Consider the following 9609-nt stretch of genomic DNA (forward strand, 5'->3'; position numbering starts at 1 on the left):
GGCTATAATCATCTACGATGACTAATCCATATTTCTTTCCTCTGACAAATGTTGTTTTGACTGGTCCAAACAGATCAATGTGCATAAGTTCTAACGGCCTTGAGGAAGAGACGTCATTCTTAGATTTGAATGCAGGTTTGGAGAAGTTGCCCTTCTGACATGCTTCACAAAGAGCATCTGATTTGTATTTCAGATTTGGGAGTCCTCTGACCAGATTTAGTTTGTTAATCTGAGAAATCTTTCTCAAACTAGCAGGTCCTAATCTTCTGTGCCAGACCCATTGCTCTTCAGAAACAGACATAAGGCAAGTCACCTTCTGCTTTTCAAGATCAGAAAGATCAATCTTATGGATGTTGTTCTTTCTCTTGTCTGTAAATAGGATTGAGCCATCCTTCTAACTTACAGCCTTTCAAGACTTTTGATTGAAGATTATATCATAACCACTGTCACTTAATTGACTTATGGACAATAAGTTATGCGTTACTCCTTCTACAAGAAGTAAATTAGTTATGGAAGGAGAGTTACCAATACTTATGGTTCTAGAGCCAATAATCTTGCCCTTCTGATCTCCTCCAAACTTGACTTCTCCACCAGATTTAAGCACCAGGTCTTGGAACATAGACCTTCTTCCCGTCATGTGTCGTGAGCACCCAGAATCCAGGTACCATAACATTTTGTGCTTTGTCTTCTTTGCTGCTAAGGATATCTGCAACAGAAATTATCTTCTTCTTAGGTACCCACAATTTCTTGGGTCCTTTCTTGTTAGTTTTCCTCAAGTTCTGATTGAACTTGGGTTTAGCATGATAAGAAACAGGAGGAACAACATGATATTCTTTAGGTTTGGCAGCATGATATTTTTTAGGTTGTATCACATGCTTCTTGGTGTGTGTAGTATGAAAACTCTGTGCATGTGAGGTGAGCCTAATATCATGTGAGTGGCCATATTTGAACTGATCATACAATGGCTTGTATGTGATTTTCAAATCATCAACAAGTTCAAATTTATGTGAGGTATCACCCTCATAGCCAAAACCAAACCTTTTGTTTCCAGAAACACCATATATCATAGAAGTAAGAATACTTCTGCCAATACTTCTAGATAGGAACTTTTTGAAGCTCGAGTCATATTCTTTCAGAATATGATTGAGACTAGGAATGGATTTTTCTGATTCAGAAGGAGATCCAATATCTTTGGATAATTTTAAAACTTTTTCCTTCAGTTCAGAATTTTCCACTTCCAGCTTCTTAGTTTCAAATTCAAATTTCTTTTTCAGCTTTTTGTATTTGATACTAAGATGAGCCTTGAGTTTCAGAAGTTCAGTTAAACTGGAAACTAACTCTTCTCTAGATAGTTCAGAAAATACCTCTTCAGAATCTGATTCTGATGTAGATTCTGATCCATCATCCACTGTGTCCATCAGTGCAAAGTTAGCTTGCTCACCTTCAGAGTCTGATTCTGATTCTGATTCAGAATCATCCCATGTTTCCATAAGACCCTTCTTCTTATGAAACTTCATCTTGGGATTCTCCTTCTGAAGTTTTGGACATTCATTCTTGAAGTGTCCAGGCTCATTGCACTCATAGCAGATGACCTTCTTCTTGTCAGATCTTCTGCCACTAGAAGATTCTCCTCTTTCAAGCTTCTTTGAACTTCTGAAGCTCTTGAACTTCCTTTGCTTGCTCTTCCAGAGTTGGTTTACCCTTCTGGAGATCATGGACAGTTCATCTTCTTCTTCTGATTCTGACTCTTCAGAATCTACTTCTTCAGCCTGAAAAGCGTTAGTGCATTTTTTAAAATTAGATTTTTATGCAATAGACTTACCTTTCTTCTGAGGCTCATTTGCATCCAACTCTATCTCATGGCTTCTCAAGGCACTGATTAGATCTTCCAAAGAAACCTCATTCACATTCTTGGCAATCTTGAATGCAGTCACCATTGGACCCCATCTTCTGGGCAAGCTTCTGATGATCTTCTTTACATGATCAGCCTTGGTGCAGCCTTTGTCCAGAACTCTTAATCCAGCAGTTAGCGTTTGAAATCTTGAGAACATCTTCTCAATGTTTTCACCGTCCTCCATCTTGAAGGCTTCATATTTCTGGATTAGAGCAAGAGCTTTGGTCTCCTTGACTTGAGCATTTCCTTCATGGGTCATCTTCAATGACTCATATATATCATAGGTTGTTTCCCTGTTAGATATCTTCTCATACTCAGCATGAGAGATAGCATTCAGCAAAACAGTCATACATTTATGATGATTTTTGAAAAGCTTCTTTTGATCATCATTCATTTCTTGTCTAGTAAGCCTTACTCCAGTAGCTTTCACTGGATGTTTGTAACCATCTATCAGAAGATCCCATAATTCACCATCTAGACCAAGGAAGTAAATTTCAAGTTTATCTTTCCAGTATTCAAAGTTTTCACCATCAAATACTGGTGGTCTAGTATAACCATTGTTACCATTTCCATTGTATTGCTCAGATGAGCCAGATGTAGATGTATTTATTGGATCTTCACCAGCCATATTTTACTGAAGCGTTTTTCTCTTCTTGAATCTTTTCTAAACACGGTTAAGTGCTTGCACCTTAGAACTGGCGCTCTGATGCCAATTGAAGGATAGAAAAACACTTGGAAAGGGGGGGTTTGAATAAGTGTAGCTTTAAAACTTGTAAGATAAAAACAATTTGCACAATGATTTTTATCCTGGTTCGTTGTTAACTAAACTACTCCAGTCCACCCCCTTGGAGTGATTTACCTCACATGAGGATTTAATCCACTAATCACACGAGATTACAATGGTTTTCCACTTAGACAACTTCTAAGTCTTCTAGAGTATACTGATCACAACCTGATCACTCTAGGAACAAACTGCTTAGATACCCTCTAAGACTTTCTAGAGTATACTGATCAACAACCTGATCACTCTAGTTTTTACAACTTAATGTAAACAAATTCTTTTAAGAGTTACAATGCTTCTTATAAAGCTATTATCACAACTATGATTTCTCTTAAGTTTAAGCTTAATCTCACTAATATATTACAACAGCAATGTAGTGAGTTTGATGATGAAGTTTGAGAGCTTTTGAATTTGACAGCGTTTCTGTATATTTGCGCAAGTGTTGTATTTTGCTTCTCATAAGAACTTCATATATATAGGCACTTGAGAAGATGACCGTTGGGAGCATTTAATGCTTTGCCTAATCCATACAGCATTGCATTTAATGTTTCACTCTTTTGTCAACTACCTCGAGCCTTGCTTTCGCTGTGTCTACTGACGTTGCCTTTAATAGCTTCTAACGTTCCTTTTGTCAGTCAGCATAGCCTGCCATCTTGTACTTGCTTCTGATCTGATGTTTGTGTAAACAACGTTTGAATATCATCAGAGTCAAACAGCTTGGTGCAGAGCATCTTCTTGTCTTCTGACCTTGAAGTGCTTCTGAGCGTGATACCATGAGAACTTCAGTGCTTCTGCTTCTGAGCTCAAGTTCTTCTGATGCTTCCATAGACCCATGTTCTGATTCTGCTTGACCATCTTCTGATATCTTGCCAGACCATGTTCTGATGTTGCATGCTGAACCTTCTGAGTCAGTGCTTCTTGCGCTGATTTTGTGCATACTCTTTATATAATTCCTGAAATGGAAATTGCATAGTATTAGAGTACCACTTTATCTCATACAAAATTCATATGCTTGTTATCATCAAAACTAAGAATATTGATTAGAACAAATCTTGTTCTAACAGTTGGATCCACCTTAGTAGTCTAGGTTTTGCATCTTGTTTAGCTAGTAGATACCTAATGGCTGCATGGTCGGTGTAAACTATTATCTTTGCTCCTATTAGATAGGAACGAAACTTATCTAACGCGAAGACCACGACCAAGAGTTCCTTTTCGGTTGTGGCGTAATTCATTTGCGCAGGGTCTAAGGTCCTACTTGCATAGTATATCGCGTGGAGTTTCTTAGCTTTCCTTTGGCCTAAAACAACTCCTACAACATAGTCGCTTGCATCACACATAATTTCAAATGGTAAATTCCAGTCGGGTTGTTGCATTATGGGTACGGATATCAGGGCTGTCTTTAGTACTTCAAAGGCTTCTAGACATTCAGCGTTGAATTCAAACTCAACGTCTTTCATTAGGAGGCTAGTCAGAGGTTTAGAGATCTTAGAAAAGTCCTTTATGAATCTTCTGTAGAAACCTGCGCTTCCCAAGAAGCTCCGTATCTCTCTAACTGTTTTTGGGGGTTGGAGATTTTCTATTACTTCGATCTTTGCTTTATCGACTTCAATTCCTCTTTCGGAGACTACGTGTCCAAGTACAATCCCTTTTTTAACCATAAAGTGACACTTTTCCCAGTTTAGGATGAGGTTAACTTGTACACATCTGTCCAATACTTTTTCTAGATTTGAGAGACATCCTATGAAATCTTCCCCACACACAGAGAAGTCGTCCATAAAGACTTCCATGATGTTGTCTATGTAATCAGCTAAAATTAACATCATGCATCTCTGAAATGTCGCAGGGGCGTTGCATACTCCGAAAGGCATTCGTCTATAAGCGAATGTTCCATAAGGGCGCGTGAAGGTTGTTTTCTCTTGGTCGTCAGGGTGAATTGGGATTTGAAAGAATCCTGAGTAACCATCCAGGTAGCAATAATAGGAATGTTTTGCTAAGCGTTCGAGCATTTGGTCAATAAATGGAAGAGGGAAATGGTCTTTCCTCGTGGATTTGTTTAACTTACGATAGTCAATACACATCCTTGCTCCAGTCACCTTTCGTTCGGCTATAGGTTCGCCTGACTTGTTTACGGTAACTGTTATGCCTTTCTTCTTCGGGACACAATGGACCGGACTTACCCACTAACTATCAGAGATTGGATATATAATTCCAGCATTCAGAAGTTTGGTAACTTCATCTTTAACTACTGTGCTTAGGATAGGGTTAATCCTTCTTTGATGCTCCCTATAGGTTTTGCAATCTTCTTCCAACATGATGCGATGCATACATATGGAAGGACTTATTCCTTTCAGATCAACAATGTTATATCCTAACGCAGATGGATACTTCCTTAATACTTGTAATAGCTTCTCAGTCTCTGTGGCTCCTAGCTCTGCGTTGACTATTACTGGTCTTGTGAGCTCATCGTCTAGATATTCATACCTAAGAGTCTTGGGTAATGGTTTAAGGTCCAAGGCTGGTTTCTTTGGGCAAGGCATAGGGTTGGGTGTTAAAGCTAAGCATTCGCTTAAACTATCGTCTCGGTATTAAGGATGCCAATTGTCATCTTTGAAAATTAGGGGCATCAGAATCTTTATAACTTCAGAGTAAGATTCTTCTGATAATCCTATCTTTCTTACACATTCATCAATAACATCCACCAGATAGCATGTATCTTTTATAACTCGGGCTTGAAGGAATTGTGTTAGAATAAACTCGACCTTCTCCTCACCAACTTTGAATGTCAACTTGCCTTTCTTTACGTCTATAATGGCTCCAGCGGTAGCTAGGAAAGGTCTTCCTAAGATTATAGGAGTGTTGACGTCTTCTTTTATGTCCATAATTATGAAATCCGTAGGGATGTAGAATTGTACGATGCGGACTGGTACATTTTCAAGAACACCTACAGGATACTTGACAGATCGGTTTGCAAGTTATACTGACATCTTGGTTGGTCTTAGATCTCCCATGTTTAGTTTCTCGCAAATGGACAAAGGCATTAGGCTAATACTAGCTCCTAAGTCGCATAAAGCTTTGTCTATGACAAATTTTCCTATATGACTTTCAGCTTAGGTGGCATTTTATTTTGAATTATGGCACTACATTCAGCAGTGAGTGTTATGGTCTCGTTGTCTTCTAATTTCTTCTTATTCGATAGGATTTCTTTTAGGAACTTAGCATATGAGGGCATTTGGGTAATGGCTTCTGTAAACGGAATTGTGATGTTTAACTGTTTAAGAAGTTCGACAAATTTCTTAAATTTCCCTCTGTTTTTAGATTTCTTGAGTTTTTGAGGGTACGGGATAGGTGGTTTATAAGGTGGTGGAGGTATGTATGGCGCTTCTTTCTCCTCTGTCTCGCCTTCTTTGTCCTCTTTCTCTTTCGGATCACATGGTTTATCCTTGGGTCTACTTTCCTCCTCAGTTGTCTTCCTAGGGCTTTGGAAAATAGCAGGGTTTTTAAGCCTAGGGTCAGTCGGTTCGTCCATCTCTCTACCACTTCGCAGAATAATAGCATGAGCATGTCCTTTTGGGTTTGGTTGTGGCTGTCCTGGAAATGTCCCAGCAGGTACAATAGCATGAGCATGTCCTTTTGGGTTTGGAAATGTCCAAGCATTGTTTTAATAAACGGAACAGGATAGATATAGCACGTAAAAAATATTATGGGCATAATTCTATAAACTAACATAAACTGACAATAATAATTAAATGCTAATAAATAACCTGAATTAAATTGCAGACTGAAGGTGTAATCTTGTTGTACCAAATCTTGAATCCGGGACGAAAATAAATGCTGAAAACAAAATCTACTCCTAAAACTAGTACGAATTCTGAAGCTTGGAAAAGAAACTGAATTGCAATAGTATTTCCGATGTGGAAATCTATTGCAGAAAATGGTTTGGAAGAAGTAGTCTTGAGCTGGAAATTGCAGAGAAAATGTAAATGACGGCAGTAGGGCAAAACTTCGTCACCCTCTCAATAATTCTTGAAGGGTATTTATAGAATTGCATTAGGTTTGATTTGGCTCTTTAATCTATTTTAGTGCTGCTTCACGGAGGAGAAAATGGCGGAGAAAAATATGGATGAACGTCTTCTGGGCTCGAGTGTGGGACTTACGTCTCACACTATGATTAAAGGGGGTGCCTGATCGGAAAAATAGCAAGTGTACTATTTTTGCCTCTATAGTAATAATAGGGGAAATTCCTCGAATGTCGATCTCAAGGACTGCATAGGAAATACAGATTCATAAAATATGATTCAATTGAACAAAAGGTTAGTGTTTTGGTTTTGATGGATGAAATCCTTGCAAAGAAAAAATGATGAGAAAATAAATTGATTTTTGTTATCAAATATATGAGATGCTAGGGTGAGTGGTTGATTTGGCATATAACACTTCAGAATTAAGATCTCTTCAACAAGTTCATAACATTCAGTTACCACATCCTTAGGGTGTTTCCTCCTAAGTCCTTAGTGAGAAAACCTTTGGTCTTCCAACCTAAATCCTAAGTCCTTAGGAACCTAAATTGAAACCAAGCTTTTATATAATCAAGATTATGTGGTAATTATAGGGTATCCCTAGTCCTAGGTGATATCTACTATAATCAAATTATGCACAAACCCTAACAACTACAGTCCTGTATTTGTTAGCCATAGATTAATCCTTATTTGACCGATAAAGAAAACAAGAAGAACATTGCATAATTTAACTGAATAATATAAACCAATGTATTGACGAAATCACAATTTCATCATTATTATAAAAACCAAATCAGGACCACCCCTCTAGCATTGGGGGGTTTAGCCTCTCATAATATTCAAGAAAGGCATAATAAAGAATGTAGACATTACTCAAAAATAATGGTGACTTTGATCTTCAATGGTGGAAACCCTTGAATCTCTCTGTCTCCAAAACTCCTGATGAAGCTATCTTCTCTCCTCTGTGATTTTCTATCAAATGATGCCAAAAGTCCCAAAATAATTCTCTCAAACTCAACTAAATAGTCTAGGTACAAATCTCAGCCAAATGAAATGTCTAAAGTGCCCTCAAGGTGGAGATTTAATGAAAAAACCCTATAATTGGAAGTTTTCACGCTCTCAGCAGCACTGGCCGTGCTTGGACGCACGGGCGGCCGTGCTGCTCTTTAATTTTTATTTTTGCTCCCAGCCATCCTGACACGGGTCGTGCGTGGAAGCACGGGCGGTCGTGTGTCGTCCCTGGATTTTGTATGGAGGGTGTCATGCATCTGGCACGGGCCGTGCGTGGAAGCACGGGCGGCCGTGTTTGACCCCAGAACCTTGACTTTTCATCTTTCTCTTGCCTCTCCTTCCTTCATAGTTGCTTTGACACTTAAGATGACTTGTTCAAACCTGAAATTCGTACACAACTAACCAAACGGCATCAAAAGCATCTAAATAACTTAAATTAAAACATAATGCAAAGTAAACATAAAAACAATCAAACATGAAATACTTAAACAAAAATAATAAAACTTTGATCAAAGTGTTACCGAATCAACAAATTTAGACCGAATCCATGATAGAAATTAGGTAGAAATGGTGACCGATCACAACCCCAAACTTATCTCATTGCTTGTCCTCAAGCGATGCAAGAGACCAAACAGAGGTCACCCTGGATTTTTCTTTCCACAACACTGCCGATGTTATTCGTAACTTGCGTCTACCTTTCTAATAGAATCTCTGGCTTGCCGAACCAAACTTTCTACCACACTTCCACTTCAGAGTACCTTTTTACCTGCAAGCTTTTTCACACTTCTCGCCAAATCTCTCAGGGTTAAAGTGTTGTGCACTCACGAAATAAAGATATGCAATATCAACTCTTAATTTTGAATAAATTCTACCTTCACTACACTAACAAAGTTCACACACTTTTCGAGGTCTTCTGGGTTGTAATGGGGTTTAGGTACGGTGGGATACACAAGGAAATGGATAAACAATTGGTTTTGGGTTCGACATTCATGTTGTGTTTCTCATAATTGTGCTCAACTTGTTGCACTGGGAATTTATTTGACTTAGACTCTTTTGCTTCACTCATTCTTCTGTGAGTGCTTAATGTAACTGAGTCTTTCATTCGGGCAAGTTTTTCTCTCTTTTTTTATGGGATATACATTCATATGTCTCAAAATTTTTATTTTCATTTTTTTTTACTTTCCCTCTTCTTTGATGATTACTACCCCAAACTTAGATTTTAGCACCACTCTGAAAACCACAACATTTATGCCGAGCAAGGGTTGGAAGTCCTCATATTATGCTGTGTCAGTAGAACATACGCAAAATCAGAATGATAAAGTCATACCTGAATGAACTCTCATGATGATAAACTGTTGTGTTTGGCTTTTTATAACCTCACCATGTTGGGTAAGCTTACAGGTTCCAAAGCACTCCTCGTGTCACGTGGCTCTTTTCCGGCGCAGGTATACTATATAATCCTCTTTGTCCAGTATCAGCAAGTTGCATCCAACAGTTACTTTTCTTTCGGCTGGATCCACTTCCAGGGTGCCTCGGGGGAATAGGTTCAGGTTGCACCTTTCATCCACTAAATACCATTCATCATTCATTCGGCATCCATAAGTCAATCTATAACACAATGTCAACATAACACACAAACAAAAACAAAAATGGAAAACAACTAAAAGCAAATGAAAAGAACCCCTCCCGCACTTGAACTAAACATTGTCCTCAATGTTTTAGAACCAGCCTTGGAGAGGTTGCTTACAGAGGTAATGCATTCCAATGATCACTTCCTAGCTTCCACTAGGGATGCTCTCTTTTATTTCCTGAAAATAAAACAAACAAACAAAGAAATTAATTACTAAAACTATGGGTTGCCTCCCACGAAGCGCTTCGTTTAACGTCGCATGGCTCGACGGTCCATTACC

This window comes from Vicia villosa, linkage group LG7 (genome assembly GCF_029867415.1).
Source record: "Vicia villosa cultivar HV-30 ecotype Madison, WI linkage group LG7, Vvil1.0, whole genome shotgun sequence".
Taxonomy (NCBI): Eukaryota; Viridiplantae; Streptophyta; class Magnoliopsida; order Fabales; family Fabaceae; genus Vicia; species Vicia villosa.